The 16,419-nt window shown below is 43.9% G+C and overlaps 1 protein-coding gene across 2 annotated transcripts in view; it reads left to right on the plus strand.

The window, feature by feature from the left end:
• Nucleotides 1-16,419, plus strand: part of LOC306917469 (four and a half LIM domains protein 2-like) — a 65,776-nt gene that overhangs the window by 7,639 nt on the left and 41,718 nt on the right. The window lies entirely within an intron of this gene.

Consider the following 16,419-nt stretch of genomic DNA (forward strand, 5'->3'; position numbering starts at 1 on the left):
CAGGGCAGGTCAGGTTGTGGCCTCCTGGTGGCGCTATAATAGGCCAATGTGAAAAGGGTGGCATTTCTTCTTATGCCTTGGATGGCAATTGGATGATTTGAGGCATTTTGTTCCAAAAATGTGTTTTGCAAAAAACACCTGTTGGTGGCGCTGTAACAGGCCAATGTGAAAAGGGTGACATATATTCCTCAGCCTAGTAGGAAAGTCTGTGAAAGAAAGATTTCACGTAAATTGCACGCTGCGTTCATGATTTGATTTTGGATTTTTGTTCAAAACGGGCCAATCCTGCCAACTTTGAAAGCCAATGTTAGCCAATTAGGATGGAATATGAAATATCGGACTGATCCGGCTTTAACACATGACTATAGAGATGGTGTGTAACGATTTGCGTGATTTTTGGACAGAATCTGGAGGAGTAATATTAAAAAAATAGTTTTTCAAAAGTCGGCCTCCTGGTGGCGCTATAACAGGCCGTTGTAGAAGATTTGGAGTAGAGGTTCATCGTTGGCATCCAGGGTGTGTGTGTGTGTGTGTGTGTGTGTGTGTGTGTGTGTGTGTGTGTGTGTGTGTGTGTGTGTGTGTGTGTGTGTGTGTGTGTGTGTGTGTGTGTGTGTGTGTGTGTGTGTGTGTGTGTGTGCAAAATTTGGCATCGACCGGGTTAAAAGTGCCGGAGATTAGCTGGTAACAGACGGACGGACACACACGGACGGACAAACGGACGGAGTGCAAAACATACTCTCTCCCCATGCCTTCGGCCCGGTGGAGACAATTATACAAAGTAGGGTTACATTGATGACATCACGATGAGGAGAAAATCAGTCGAGCTGTTCCTGAGAGCAATTTCCATTAAAGCACCTATATGATATGAAAGCCTGATTGTTCAAAATTGGTTATTTGTGGGGATAGAAAACAAAATCACAAAATAAATTGAAAAAGTTATAGGTCCTTTTAAGCAGATGAAAATGTGTACATTTAGCCTGCTTTGCATGCATAATGGTACCCCAAATGTCAGCAGCGGTCACAGATTCCCCTGCAGGAAAATTTGAATTTCAATATTCATTAGGTGTGTACTAGAACTAGACACCTTTACAATCACATTGGTGAAGAAATGTAGCCTATTTGTAAGGAATTTATTCTCAGATGTTTTTGAGTGGTGTAAACCACTCCAACAACTGGCTTTGTACCCGTGTACCCGTGTTCGTACCAAAAAAATCACACCCGTGTGAACTGAGTGGTGTAAGGTCTTATATAGACTGATCAGCTGTGGTCTGACGTAATGTCTGACGTAATGAAATAGCAGATCTACAAGCTCATAGCGCGGCACCGAGTGCCACGCTACGAGCTTGTAGGTCTGCTATTTTTGAAAAATCGTGAAAATGTGGTGCAAATCTTTGAATACATCTTTGAGCGTTGGTTACTATGGTCACTCAGTTCACACGGGTGTGATTTCAAAAAAATGAGCATGGTTACTATGGTCACTGACATTACGTCAGACCACAGCTGATCAGGCTATATAAGACATTGCACCACTCAGTTCATACGGGTGTGATTTTTTTAATATTTCCTAACTAAAAGCTTTTTTTTGCTAATCTTCCTCCCAGAAATCCAGAACATGGATGCTGGGGTTCAAGTGGTTAACAGTGGCGGACCAATTTCAGGCATGCGCCATTACTGGCGTCGGTGTGACGACACGCGCTCTATTTTGGAAATAAAATGTAAAAGAAATTGCTGGTTAAGTGTCTTAAGTGGTTAAGTGGTTAAGTGGTCAAGGGCTGTACTATTGAGCTTGCTTCAAACGTCTTATGTAAGTAAGCCTCGCTTCACTTCCACAAAACTTATAGACATCAATCCCAAGACTTCGTCCCCTCTGATTATATAAGAACGTTTTGGAAAGCTAGCAGGTGATCCTCAATTTTTTACATCCGTCTATATATTAAAGCCTCAATCTGTACGTTTTGTATGTCCTTCCCCCGGGGATTTGAACCCAGTTCCCCCACGTGAGACACCAATCATCTTCCGCGCTTTCAAGAGGGATTGAGTAGCCTTGCCGAGCCATGAGGCCCATAGGGGCAGGAGCCTATCTCCTGTTTCTGTAGCGTGAGGCAGCTTGATGTACAAGTACACCCCCTGGACATGACGCTAGTATGTCGCAGGGACTTACCCCCAATCCAACCCTTGATGCTGAGTGTCAAGCAGGGAGGCACTGGGTCCCATTTTTAGAGTCTTTGGTATGACCCGGCCAGGGATTGAACCCCGACCTCCCAGTCTCAGGGCGGACACTCTAACCACAAGGCCACTGAGCTGGTAAAGAGGGATTGAGCAGGGATATAATTTGCCAGGCAGTACTAGCCTATACTTGTCCACCAGTAGGTGTCTCACCAGACGGACGGTGTTGATGTCCACCAGTAGGTGTCTCACCAGACACCAGGGTTGATGTTTCTACACTGGAAGAGTAGAGACCACCTCCAAACTAGTGTTGATTTTGACAGCAAACTTTGCTTTAGTTTTAGTCATAGTATTTTTTAATAAAATGTAATTTAGTTTCAGTCACGTTTGAAATTGTTTTAGTATTAGTCTAATTTTAGTCGACTAAACACCCGAGCACCGCAACCAAACATAAAATTATATCTTCTCCACTAGTTACTCCCTAACATTTTAGTCTAGTCTATTTGTTGACGAATTTGTCAGTATATTTAGTCATAGTTTTAGTCATCATGGCTTAGTTCTTATTTAGTTTTCGCCAGTGAAAAAGGGGTCAATGTTTCATCAGTTTTAGTCGACGAAATCAACCAACCACTGCAGACTAGTTATATGCAGTAGTATTAACATACACATGTAGTACAGTTATATAGAGGGTATGCGCCGCATGCCTAAAGTGAATGGCAGATCGAGTGGCAAAGTGAGTGACAAATTGAATTTAATGTTGTTTAAAGTCATTTAATTCAATCAAATAGGACTTTTCTGTTTGGATGTATGGGCTGTCAAGGCCAGAAAGTAGTTTTTTGTCACTCCGTATAGGCATTCCCACATAACTTCCGGGTATGATGATGATGTCACACGCATACCCTCTATTGTATTACCATACCATACAGTTGTTCAGCTAGTTATATTGTATTATCATTGATAATACATCATCAATTGTTGTTTTGGTCAACGTTTTCCTGTTATCCCTCATATGGCAACAACATCAATACAGCATGGAATTGTGGACATATTATTTCGTTTTGGGTCTGCATTGATTGATTGATTGAAATATTTATTAACCGTTTGCAGAATTACAGTACATTTCAAGCACAAACTCAATACAAAGACTGTTAACTGTGAGTGGACGACCCAATTAAGCATTAATTGAGTTGGGGCTCCCCCGGTAAATGACTGATAGTTCTAATCTAAGAGTCCTACAGATGTAACCAAATGGACCCTTACAGCCTGGAACTCTTGAGTGTGTGCAGAATCTGGAAATTGGAGTTAAATTAAATGAACACTGGATTGTACACTGTAGATTGAATGTCCATGGCTTAATGCATATCAAGGCATACCTTGATATTAAAAAAGGTTAAGACTAAATGCCTTATTCAGCCCGGACATTCCCAGCTGATAAGAAAAAAGAATCGTAACTCTTTCATCTAGCATCAATTCTTTTACAGGCTGGCAGTCGCCCTAACTTGATGGCGAATAAAATCTCTACATCAGAGCCTGTGTGTTGGCGATTTAGGATGTAATTGAGACATCGTCTTTCCCCGAAGCGACACATTGGCATCTTTTGAAGCCCCCGGGCGGCGCACGTCCCATGACAGCCTTTTCTACGATTCAATTAGCCATTCTAGGAAAACATCATCTTCCCATGACCCTTCTTTTTTGTGTGTGTTTACAATGACATACTCTCTAGACGCTCAAGTGGCTTCTTCACGGCCCGCTTCATTGCATTTGCTTTTTTGGCAAATAATGAAAACGTATAACGAAAGTCAGGAGAATTGTAAAAAAGAGAATTGTGAAATCGATTCATATTTGCCCATGGCGCTAATTTCCCATTAGCATCCAAATCGGAGCGCCTTTCTGTCTATCTCCGGAATGGAATGTTGCTGGCGTTGTACTCAAACTGATGTCACTGTCACCATCTCTGTCCACCTCTTGTGAATGTTGCTGGCGTTGTACTCAAACTGATGTCACTGTCACCATCTCTGTCCACCTCCTTTGGTCCCAAAAACATACTAAGTGATTCTCAAACGTTTTAATTTTATTATTTTAACCCTGTAAGCGTACAAATATACCTGTAACGAAGACTCTGACTAGGACGTTGGGCTATATGATATATGACATGTTTAGTATGACAATCCCTATATTTGGGCCCGAGCCGACCTAGTGCTGATATCGATAGATATGGTAGAACCATATATGGATAGAACCATATATGGATAGATCTAACTGGCTTAGTCATCGTGACAAGCCTGGTCGGAGAATATATAGAGGGTCGGCTTCAGGGAGATGGCAGAAGTCAAAGCATCCTGGTTTAAGTTCTAACCGGACACCACTGCGGGGGTCCTAAGCTAAGTAATCAGCAATACAGCCTTGAGCTATTTTATATGGTCCTTCGAGCCGGATTAGGGCTTACCGCAGTAACGGGATGCTGAAGTCTTCCAGACACATACGAACCAAGGTATCTGGCTTTACAACCCATATACCTTGAGTAGCTTCTATGACTCAGTGGCAAGATTCTAACCAGATGGTAACCCAGTTGCTGCCAGAGTCTGAACACTCTGGCAGTCCTGGCTGCTCCGCAGGTGAGCAGCAGCATCTCGAAGCGGTGAGATGCACTCTGTTGCCGCCAGAGCATGAACGCTCTGGCGGTCCTGGCTGCTCCTTAGGTGAGCAGCAGGGTCTCGAAGCTGTGAGACCCACTCTGTTGCCGCCAGAGCATGAACGCTCTGGCGGTCCTGGCTGCTCCTTAGGTGAGCAGCAGCATCTCGAAGCGGTGAGATGCACTCTGTTGCCGCCAGAGCATGAACGCTCTGGCGGTCCTGGCTGCTCCTTAGGTGAGCAGCAGGGTCTCGAAGCTGTGAGACCCACCCTGTTGCCGCCAGAGCATGAACGCTCTGGCGGTCCTGGCTGCTCCTTAGGTGAGCAGCAGGGTCTCGAAGCTGTGAGACCCACTCTGTTGCCACCAGAGCATGAACGCTCTGGCGGTCCTGGCTGCTCCCTAGGTGAGCAGCAGCGTCTCGAAGCTGTGAGACCCACCCTGTTGCCGCCAGAGCATGAACGCTCTGGCGGTCCTGGCTGCTCCCTAGGTGAGCAGCAGCGTCTCGAAGCTGTGAGACCCACCCTGTTGCCAGAATCTGGATGCCAGAATCTCGGAGCCGTGAGACCTCCCCGGCCCTTAGAGTCAGAGAGCACTGGTGATGTGCAGGAAAGAGAGAGCACTGGTGATGTGCAGAGCACTGGTGATGTGCAGGAGAGAGAGCACTGGTGATGTGCAGGAGAGAGAGCACTGGTGATGTGCAGAGCACTGGTGATGTGTAGGAGAGAGAGAGCACTGGTGATGTGCAGGAGAGAGAGCACTGGTGATGTGCAGAGCACTGGTGATGTGCAGGAGAGAGAGAGAGAGCACTGGACATGATCACCTCCCTGAAAGTGGCCGGGGTTGAAGTGATGGCGTGGTGTTGTAGACACCAGGGTCGAAGTGGTGGCGTGGTGTTGTAGACGCCAGGGTCGAAGTGGTGGCGTGGTCTTGTAGACGCCAGGGTTGAAGTGATGGCATCGTGTTGTAGACGCCAGGGTCGAAGTGATGGCGTCGTGTTGTAGACGCCAGGGTTGAAGTGATGGCGTCGTGTTGTAGACGCCAGGGTCGAAGTGATGGCGTCGTGTTGTAGACGCCAGGGTTGAAGTGATGGCGTGGTGTTGTAGAAGCCTGGGTCCGAAGCTGTGGACCACCTTTGATACGGTCAAGAGGGCGTTACTTCAAACTGGAACTGCACGGATTGGCTGACTCTGACCCATTGACAGGGAACGCCCTTAATGGGTGGCATGTGATTTGATCTTGAGGTTTTTATGACCCACCGTAACATCAAAGAAAGAAAGCGGGACGCCTGGACGCCCTCAATGGGGTGGTCTGAATGGCTGAAGCTTGATGTTCAAGCCTCCGTATGCTTGTATTGGGGTGGCCTGAGGGGTCTACTGTTCAAGCCTTCTAGATATGGTACAGATTTCCATGGGAAATCTGGGGGTGGCAGAGTGTAACGAAGGCTTTCACCTGGAGCTTTAGATGTCATTAGGGCCAGAAGGCTCTGGTGGATATCATGAGAGCATTGTCTGGACAGCATGATGATGCAAGGGCATCGGAGCTATATCAACCCTCCCATAGATGTTGGAGCAGTCGGAGGACGGCAGAGGCTTCGTTCACCGATAGGATATCGAGATGAAAGTGCTAGCTGACAGACCAGAAGTCCAGGTTCATAGGGACCGAAGTAGTCCAGCAAGGAGGCTGGACGGTCACTCTCGCAGAAATGACCATGAGCATAACCGGAGACGAACAGTCATCATGCATGGTACGGTAGTAGCACCCAATTCTGCCGATCGTACACCAAGTAACCAGCAAGATGGCATTACTGTAATAGCGGCACACACCATCTTGGGGTATGCGGCAGGTTCAAACGACGAGATTTGATATGACAGATGAAGCTGTGTTATCAGCAATGGACGTCGTCATCAGGCAAGAAACTGTAAACTACAGACTAGGAGTGAACTGTGGTGGAAGGCACCCTCTGGCTTTTCACAGTATTAATAGGAGCCGGTTGAACCGGAGAGCAGATGAACATTTGCGGAACCCTAGGACACCTAAGATCGAGACGGGACAGGATTTACAAGAGGAATTACCGCAGCCAGCAATCTTGACTATAGCAGGAGAGTCCTTGCATGTGGGCTATCCACCGCCTAAAGGGAGAAATGTCATGTTAAAGGTGTGCAAAGTTCTAATTTGCAATTGTGGCAAAGTAATGGAAGTATATGCAGTTCTGGATGATGGTTCGGGGCGAACCATTTTGTTACACACAGTTGCCAAGCAGGTCGGATTGAGGGGTCAACCTGAAGAGTTGCGTATCAGAATCATGAGAGATCTTCAAGTTTTGCACGGGGTGGCTGTATCTTCCGAGGTATCTCCTGCCGTACAGCCAAACCAAGTCAATAATATTGAGGGAGCATTGATCGCCAAATAGCTTGGATTGTGAGCATACACAGATCGTCAGCAGACTAATGGAGAGAGATTAACATCTTCGAGAGCCTCCCTTGCTGGATAACTACCAGGCCTGGCCTGTTAGAACCTAGCCGAAAGAAAGGACAATTGTCTGAGTCTTCTGGATGCGGTATAGATTTCAACGTGAAATCTGGGGTGGCTGTAACGAAGACTCTGACTAGGACGTTGGGCTATATGATATATGACATGTTTAGTATGACAATCCCTATATTTGGGCCCGAGCCGACCTAGTGCTGATATCGATAGATATGGTAGAACCATATATGGATAGAACCATATATGGATAGATCTAACTGGCTTAGTCATCGTGACAAGCCTGGTCGGAGAATATATAGAGGGTCGGCTTCAGGGAGATGGCAGAAGTCAAAGCATCCTGGTTTAAGTTCTAACCGGACACCACTGCGGGGGTCCTAAGCTAAGTAATCAGCAATACAGCCTTGAGCTATTTTATAATACCCATGAAGGGTCATTCACACTGAGGACTATAACTATAAAAAAAAATGTGAAGTGAGGGGTGCTCATCATCACCCCATCAACCCCCCCCCCCCCCCCCCCCCTTTCTTTAAGGACTCGGCTACCTGCTGCCCTTTTTGCACATTTAATCTTTTTATTTATATTCTCACATTGTCTAAAGGACTCAGAGATTGCCATTCAATGCATTATTGATTTTCAAAGTGATGTGTATATATAATATTGTGAATTTGTCTACTATGACATGTGTTTTGGGTTCTTGTTGGCTATGTTATTTGCATCAACACGGACAGAGGAAGGCGTCGCACCCTAACGGACACTATAAAATGTGACACTTCTGTTGTTGACAGCCATAGTATAACGCTGACGAAGGCTATACGCCGAAACGCGTACGTTGTGCTGTCTGCTCTGCAGCATACTGTGTCTGCTCTGCAGCATACTGTGCGAATATAAAATAATAAAAAGTGCCTTAAACCAAATAACATGTCCGTGAGTGCTGGTATTCTCTCCTTAGAGAATTTCTTGTAAAGCGCTCGCTCATCATCATCTCATTCTGGCCAATCACAATTTGCGTCCTCACTCAATTTGCGTCTTCACTCACAATTTGCGTCATCAATATAGTTGAGTTGACGTAAAACACGTTTAGCCCACGGAGCTCCGTAAACGCGTTTTTTACCCAGGACCTTTACAAGCTTCCTCTGCCAATATAGTTGAGTTGACACAGACTATAAACATTACAATGGTGAACGATAAAGTTACTAGTTGCGAACGCAGTGAGCACTAACTATAGAAGCTGGCCTAAACTGTCTGTGTGTCTGTCTGTCTGTGTGTCACGCTGTAACACCACCGGCCCGCCACCAGAGGGCGCAGCTGTATCACACACAAAACACACACACACACACACACACTAAAAAAATAACTTACAAAAAAACTTAACTTAAAAAAACTTAACTTAAAGAAAATCTTAAAAAAACAGAACTGGAAAAAAAACCTTAAAGTACATAATTTATTCTAATTGTTGTTATTGCAATTTACGAGCTGCGTTCGCGCGTCTTACTTGTTGTCTTTATAGTTATAGTGCTCAGTGTGAATGGAACGTAAGAATTACAGACCTGTAAATTCTAATTTGGTCCTACCTATCAATCATCTTTTAGATGGGGGGCCACCTGGAACACCACCGCACGGCCCCCCCTTCCCCAAGGACCATTTGGGTACCCCAGAGTGACCCCACATTAAAGGGGCATTCCACTCATTTTCAACATTTTACTATGTCATTAATATACCTTAGAGCCGTTGTGTGGAAATAATAAAAAAGTCCCCCCCATTCTGTGTTTCCTAGAACTGGAGATCTGAAAAAAATCATTAACATGGTGAAACACATCTTGATGATGTCATCAAGATGTGTTTCACCATGTTAATGATTTTTTTGATACTTTCTTCTATCAGTTCCAGTTCTAGGAAACACAGAATGGGGGGACTTTTTATTATTTCCACACAACAGCTCTAAGGTATATTAATGACATAGTAAAATGTTGAAAATGAGTGGAATGCCCCTTTAAGAACAAGTGCTGTGGAAAAAATCCTGGAGCTGGAGAGCTTGCTGTGTGTCTTCCTGCTAAACAGAGGATGACCCCTACTGATTAAAGGTGTGGCTGTCTCGTGGTCAGAGTGTCCTCCCTGAGATCAGGAGGTCAGGGAACCTTGCCCGAGTCATACCAAAGCCTATGCAAATGGGACCCAATGCCTCCCTGCTTAGCACTGAACATCAAGGGTTGGATTGTGGGATGCCCCCTACTGATTGTTGATTAGCCATCCCAGTGACCCCTTCCAATTTCTGCTCCTAATACTGAGTGACAGTGCCTATAACTAAGCATGGCAAAGTCATTGGTTCAAACGCCTTCGTTCGGATTTGGTGTGATGAGCCGCACTGCCTCTGGAGGCCACTAGAGTCACTTTTGTGCTCATCTGTTCTAAATGCTTTCCCCAAACAACATGCCTGCAGTGGTTATTTTAACCACTTTGAAGCTGTTGTCCCTGTTTGGGGGCGTGGCAAACCTTTTCAGATGTCGTTTCAAATTGTTTTGGAACATCTTCCAGAAATCTTTAAAAAAAAGAAATCGAGTGTCAAAATACTTCCTCAATCCCTACGTGTGTGTGTGTGTGTGTGTGTGTGTGTGTGTGTGTGTGTGTGTGTGTGTGTGTGTGTGTGTGTGTGTGTGTGTGTGTGTGTGTGTGTGTGTGTGTGTGTGTGTGTGTGTGTGTGTGTGTGTGTGTGTGTGTGTGTGTGTGTGTGTGTGTGTGTGTGTCATGATGGATAATCACTCTGTAATGGTCAGCTGACTGGTTTGGTTGGGAGAAGTGCTCTGGTTTGGTTGGGAGAAGTGCTCTGGTTTGGTTGGGAGAAGTGCTCTGGTTGTTTGAAGTAAACGTAGAAATAGGCCACTCTGTTACAGAGCATTTTATTGAGTGGTACAACCACTCCAAGGAACAGCAATGTCTGTGTTCGTTCATCTATGTGACTATGAGTACCAGTAGGGGCAAAAGTGGCGCTGTTGTGCCAGAAACGGAGAGAGAGAGATAGTGCTGCACTGTTGCCTGCTAATGAGAGAGAGAGAGAGAGAGAGAGGGTGGGGGGAATTGCACCACTCAGTTCACACGGGTGTGATTTTTTTTAATATCAATGGGCTTTGGTTTTTTCCTGATGTACTCGTAAGTACATCAGAGTCGAAAGTACAATATCTATCTTTGAAAATAAATGTAGCTTGGTGAAAGCCAATAAGTATCCAAAGACACAAACACTCAAGTAAAGTACAAAAAAAGCAGTAAATGTACTTTGTTTACCAGTGATGTAAAGTAACAAGTACTGTACTTAAGTACTGTACTTAAGTACAATTTTGAGGTATTTGTACTTTAGTTGAGTATTTCCAAATACTTTTACTTCTACTCCACTACATCCCAGAAGCAAATATTGTACTTTTATTTTACTTTTGTTTTTCCGATCTACAAGCTCATAGATCAGCTATTTTCAAAAGATTTCTATATATTTGAAAACTTGAAATGGGACATTCTGCATAGTGAGTACTTTCTACTTTTCGTTTACATTTTTATCCCACGATTTCTTAACCCATTTTTTCACCCCTGTGTCAATTATCTAATGTGATCCTGGGCTCTACACACCCTCCGCCAACCTAGTCCCCATATATGGGGGACATGGGGAGAGCAACGGACTTGAACTCATGCTTCCTTCATGCCTGAGTGTAACTAAACTAACTGTAAACTACTTTCTACTTTTCATACTTTCAGTACACTTTGAAGCCAATACGTTCCAGTACTCAAGTACATTTTGAATTCTGAACTTTTACTTTTGTACTGTGTCCACCACTGTTTACAACTGTCCGCCCTCCCATGGGAACCCTGCGTTGTCCTTGCAGTCACACGACAGCGGAGCATGTCCCTCGCATTACAGGGCCATATGATTGGGCCTTGTATGCTGCATTTCACAAACATTATGAAATAATGAAATAGTATAATCTCATTGAGGAAACGCGGCAAAAACACCTCTGATCCTGTGAGAAGCGCGAAGCCACGACGCAACGAGGTCTAATTGACCGTATCGCACCTCTGTCGGGTGGAAACCTTGCCATGTCCAAAAATCTGCTACTTTTTAACGATAAAAAAAATTCAACAAATGGCAAAAGTGGCAGATCGACGAGCTCGGAACGTGTTGCTTCGCGGCGCGCTTGGAGCTTGTGGATCTGCTACTTTTGCGTGACGCTGTATTGTGATCAGGGTGATAATTGTTATGGGAAAACACAAAACGTCAGAAAGTGGAGATAAGAGGTTTGTGCCTGACGGTGATGATGTGGACACTAGTGTCTCTATTCTGGGCAGTGGTAGAAGGACTGTTGCTGTCGGGCAAAACATAACAAACACAAACATTAAATGCCATTGACGATGGACAATGTTGAGTGTTTGTTGTAAACACAAACATTGCGTAACACAAGCATTGAAGTCGAAGGTGAGGACTCGAATTCTGATATGAGTTGATATATGATGATGTACAATGATAAGAGTGCCCCTCACTTCACACGGGTTTGATTTTTTTTGAGTGGTGCAAACCACTCCAACAACCAGCTTTGTCTGTATCTATGTTTGTGTACCTGTGTACATGTCCGTGCACAGGTGAGCATGGTTACCATGGTCACTGACATTACGTCAGACCACAGCTGATCAGGCTATATAAGATGTGAAAATCTGTCTGTATGTTTGTGTACCTGTATACCTACGTGTCCGTGCAAAGGTGAGCATGGTTACTATGGTTAGTGTGTGACGTCACTGACATAGCTGATCAGACTATATAAGACCTTGCACCACTCAGTTCACACGGGTGTGATTTTTAAAGTTACTAATAGCTTGGAATCCCAATTAATGATGTCACCATAGGCAAGGTTTCTGTGTGGGCGGCGCCTGCCCTACTTGCCCTCATATTGATACTACCGCGTCAGGATCAAAAGTAGCAGATCCACAAGCTCGAAGCTCTGCCCAAAGTGACAGTTTTTAGCTTGTCGATCTGCAATTGTTGAGGGGCGCTATAGCCCCTCCTATGTCCAGCTTTGAGGGTTTGTGCACACACAAACATTGTGTAAACACAAACATTGAAGACGATATGTGTATTGTGTATAAAATTGGGCATTAATAGGTTTTGTTTTTGTAATCATAATATAAAACTACAAAGTAATTCAAGTTTTCAAATAATTGTTGTGCCAGTAAAAGTTAAATATTTGCACATAACCCATTTTGGGGCGGGAACTACGAGCATGTAGGTCTGCTATTTTTGAATAAATCAAAGAACGACTGATATAGAAACATAGCTTTTTCAGAAAACTGTCAGGATGTAGAAGACATTTTTAGAATCTGATCTCGGGTCAAAATGAGATAAAGCAAAAATGGATCATACATCTAAATTGTACTCCCAGAACCTGAGTAAATGTGCTTGGTCATGTTCCACCACTGGAAGTGACAAAGTTCACAGGTAGAAAACATGAGACCATAGGATCACTATTCTGGGCATGTCGTCTAGGCCAACATGCCTGTCGCGTCACGGCGCAACAAGGTTGTAGCAAAAAAAAAAGGGTATTTGCGTCTTCTGTTGGTGGGAACATCTACAATCTAAGACTATTTAAAGGCTTGAGCCTACTGGTGGTATAATGACATGACTTTGATCTGCATTCGTGTCATACATTCTAAATGAATCGATCAGTATGCACAGTATGTGCAGACTGTGACCTGTAAAAATAGATCTAGTGATGGCCAAAGTATTCAATCCCAGTACATGTCAAAGTCATACGATTTGTCACACACGTTACCGCAGTGAAATTTGTTCTCCGCATTTGACCCATCTCTTGGAGCAGTGAGCCGCAGCCAAGCAGCGGTGAGCTGCAGCCGTTGCCGCGCTCGGGAATCATTTGATTAGTAGATTTGACCCCCCAATCCAACCCTTTGATGCTGAGTCTTTGGTATGACCCGGCCGGGGATCAAACCCCGACCTCCCTGTTTCAGGGCGGACACTCTAACCACAAGGCCACTGTCTGGGTCCAAAGTACAGTACAAGTGAGAAGAGCGGGGCGAGGAGCACCCGGTTTTGGGGCGTGGGCCATGGCCGTAACATAGATTGATTGACTACTTTATTGGCAGAAATGTAATCGGTACAGGGTACAGTCAAACACATGTCCAAAGAAGGGATCACCGAAAAAAGTCCTTGCGGTCTTGTTTCCATTCAGGTCCTGCAGTGTATTCAATTCATAATCATGACATGAAAAATAACAACATTCAAATCATCATAAATGGTAAAAATAACAAAAGATATGTACAGGTTGGGGAACAAAGAAGGGGGTTAATGGTTATAAGGAGGTGGGGGTAGTCACTAGACTAGGGGGGGGGGGGGGGGAATCATTTCCTCTCCCTTTGGCATGCTGAAAGGTGGATTTTCAGGCCTGTTTTAACCCATTCCGGGGCGGGAACCCCTTTTGGTGTTTTAAACATTGTTATAATTTAGCTATTGAAAAATAGCAGATCTACAAGCTCATAACGCGCCACCGAGTGGCGCGCTATGAGCTTGTAGGTCTGCTTTTTGAAAAATCGTTCAAATGTGGCGCAAATCATTGAATATATATTTCAGAGCGAACATTTTTAACTAAAATATTTGCTTCCGGGGGGTCCCTGGAACTACATATTTTGAGATGGGGGTCCGTGGCCCAATAGAGATAATTCTGGGGGTTCTTGACATGAAAATGGTTGAGCACCACTGACATAGAAACATAGGTTTTTCAGATTTCTTTTTGGATTTAGAAGCCTTTTTTTTATCGACCTCAGTCCAAAATGGGTTAAAGGAGGCCAGGGATTAGCATTTTTTGAGGGAGGGAGTCAGGGCATTCCACACTTGGGTGGCAGTGCTGTAGAACAGAGGTTATTCCACACTTGGGTGGCAGTGCTGTAGAACAGAGGTTATTCCACACTTGGGTGGCAGTGCTGTAGAACAGAGGTTATTCCACACTTGGGTGGCAGTGCTGTAGAACAGAGGTTATTCCACACTTGGGTGGCAGTGCTGTAGAACAGAGGTTATTCCACACTTGGGTTGCAGTGCTGTAGAACAGAGGTTCTCAACATTTTGGGCTGGGGACCCCCGAAAATGCTTTGGCTATGTCTTGTGACCCCCGCCCCGCCCCCCTCCACACCCCCGATGCAAATTGACCGCTACAATAACCTTAATAATAGAGAAAATACCTCAAAATAAATACTGAAACCAGATCATTAAGGAAAGTTTATGTTAAGTTTTTTTTTTAAATATAATTTCGGGACCCCCCCCCCCCGAGGGGTCGCGACCCCCAGGTTGAGAACCCCTGCTGTAAAAGGAGAATTTGCCCATGTTTGTTTTGAGTGGGTGGTACCAGATCGTTGTTTTCGCTTCCTCTTGTATTGTGGCTGTGGGTGTCGCTCACTTTTTTAGGTAGTTTATCAGGTATGCGGGTACAGAGGCTGCATAGGGGCAAAGATGCATTTACAATTTTAAATGTCAGTCCCAATTTCAAAACTTTGTTTTCTACCCAGAGCCAACCTAGACTATCAAAATGCCCGGAAAAGGAAAAGCATGAACTTTGTGTTGAAAATAAGGAAACGTTATTATTTGTCCAAAGAAGCTGTGAATAAACAATTATTATTTTGCATTCAATTCTGTCTCCTGGGTTGTGTGTAACAGGCGCCACAGTACGTACAGTACAATATTTGTCTTTAGTGGAGTGAAAGTCACAAGTGTATCCAAAGTTTTTTTTTTTTTTTTTTTTTTTTACGGTCCAGAACTGGTCACAGTGACCTTTAGCACCATGTAAAAATAGACACCGCGGCGTCATGAAGTGCTTACAAGACACGCTTTGTAGACACAACTGCAGGTGTGACTTATCGCCACCGATGAGTGGCGATAAGTCTCATGACTGGAACCAGGGCACGAAAACAACATGGGAGGTTTTCACGGCGTGTCATCCCCCCGCAAAGAGGTTATCCTGGGACACACGGAGGATTCAGGGAAAACGAGGGCAAATCATCAGCATGTTTGGTCTTTATAACTCTTATCGCTCTTGCCGGGCAGAAAGCTTGTATCTCCTTAAAAGTAGCTCTGTAGTATTTCCAATTGTATGTACTTTTACTTCTACTCCACTACATGTCAGAGGCAAATATTGTACTTTTACTCAACTACTTTAGTTACTTTGTAGATTTTGATAATGATTAAAAAGCATGCATTAAACACTTCATATATTTCGGCCATTTGAAAATAGCAGATCTACAAGCTCACAATGCTCGTAGATCAGTTATTTCCAAAATATTTTAAATTAACCTGTGAAATGGGACATTCTGCACAATGAGCACTTTTACTTTTGGTACTTTAAGTATATTTTAATAACAATACTTGTACTTTTACTCAAGGACATATTTGAATTTCGGACATTTAACTTGTAACAGGGAATTTCTACACTGCAGTATTGATACTACTTTTACTTTAAAGTAATACATGGGAATACTTTTTCCCAACCCCTATGTTTTTAATGGCCCACTTCGTCGTACAACAGTATCACGCAAAGACAGATAAAATAGTCCATCTACAAGCTCACAACCCATCATGATGCGTTGTGTTGTGAGCTTGTAGATCAGCTATTTTTGTTATTTTTGAAACACTAGAAAATCTCATCTCATATTGTGCTGATCAGAACAGGGTCACAGAGTTAAACACTATTGTAACGCTGCTCTAGTGGCCCATATGTGTGTAATTCAGACGTTTCCTTTTGTGTGGCTTTTCTCATGCCAGACCCCTGCAATGTTTGAGCTTGTAGATCTGCAATTTCTGAATAGCCAAAGTGTAAAATAGGGCTTGGAGGTTAATGCCCATGCAGTTCCACTAACATGATATGATTATTGTGCGTAATGATATATACTTAAAGTATATTTTGAGACAAATTATTTTTTACTTAGACATGATACAGTAAAAGGACCACTTCACAATTCTTTCAGATCTTCAAATAATTGGTCCTCACAAAATAATGTTAATAGAGGGTATGCGCATGCATAAAGTGAATGGCAGATTGAGTGGCAGATCGAGTGACAAAGTGAATTTAACCTTGTTTAAAGTAATTTAATGCAATCAAATATTACTT

The sequence above is a fragment of the Electrona antarctica genome (genome assembly GCF_951216825.1).
Source record: "Electrona antarctica genome assembly, chromosome: 24".
NCBI classification, from domain to species: Eukaryota; Metazoa; Chordata; class Actinopteri; order Myctophiformes; family Myctophidae; genus Electrona; species Electrona antarctica.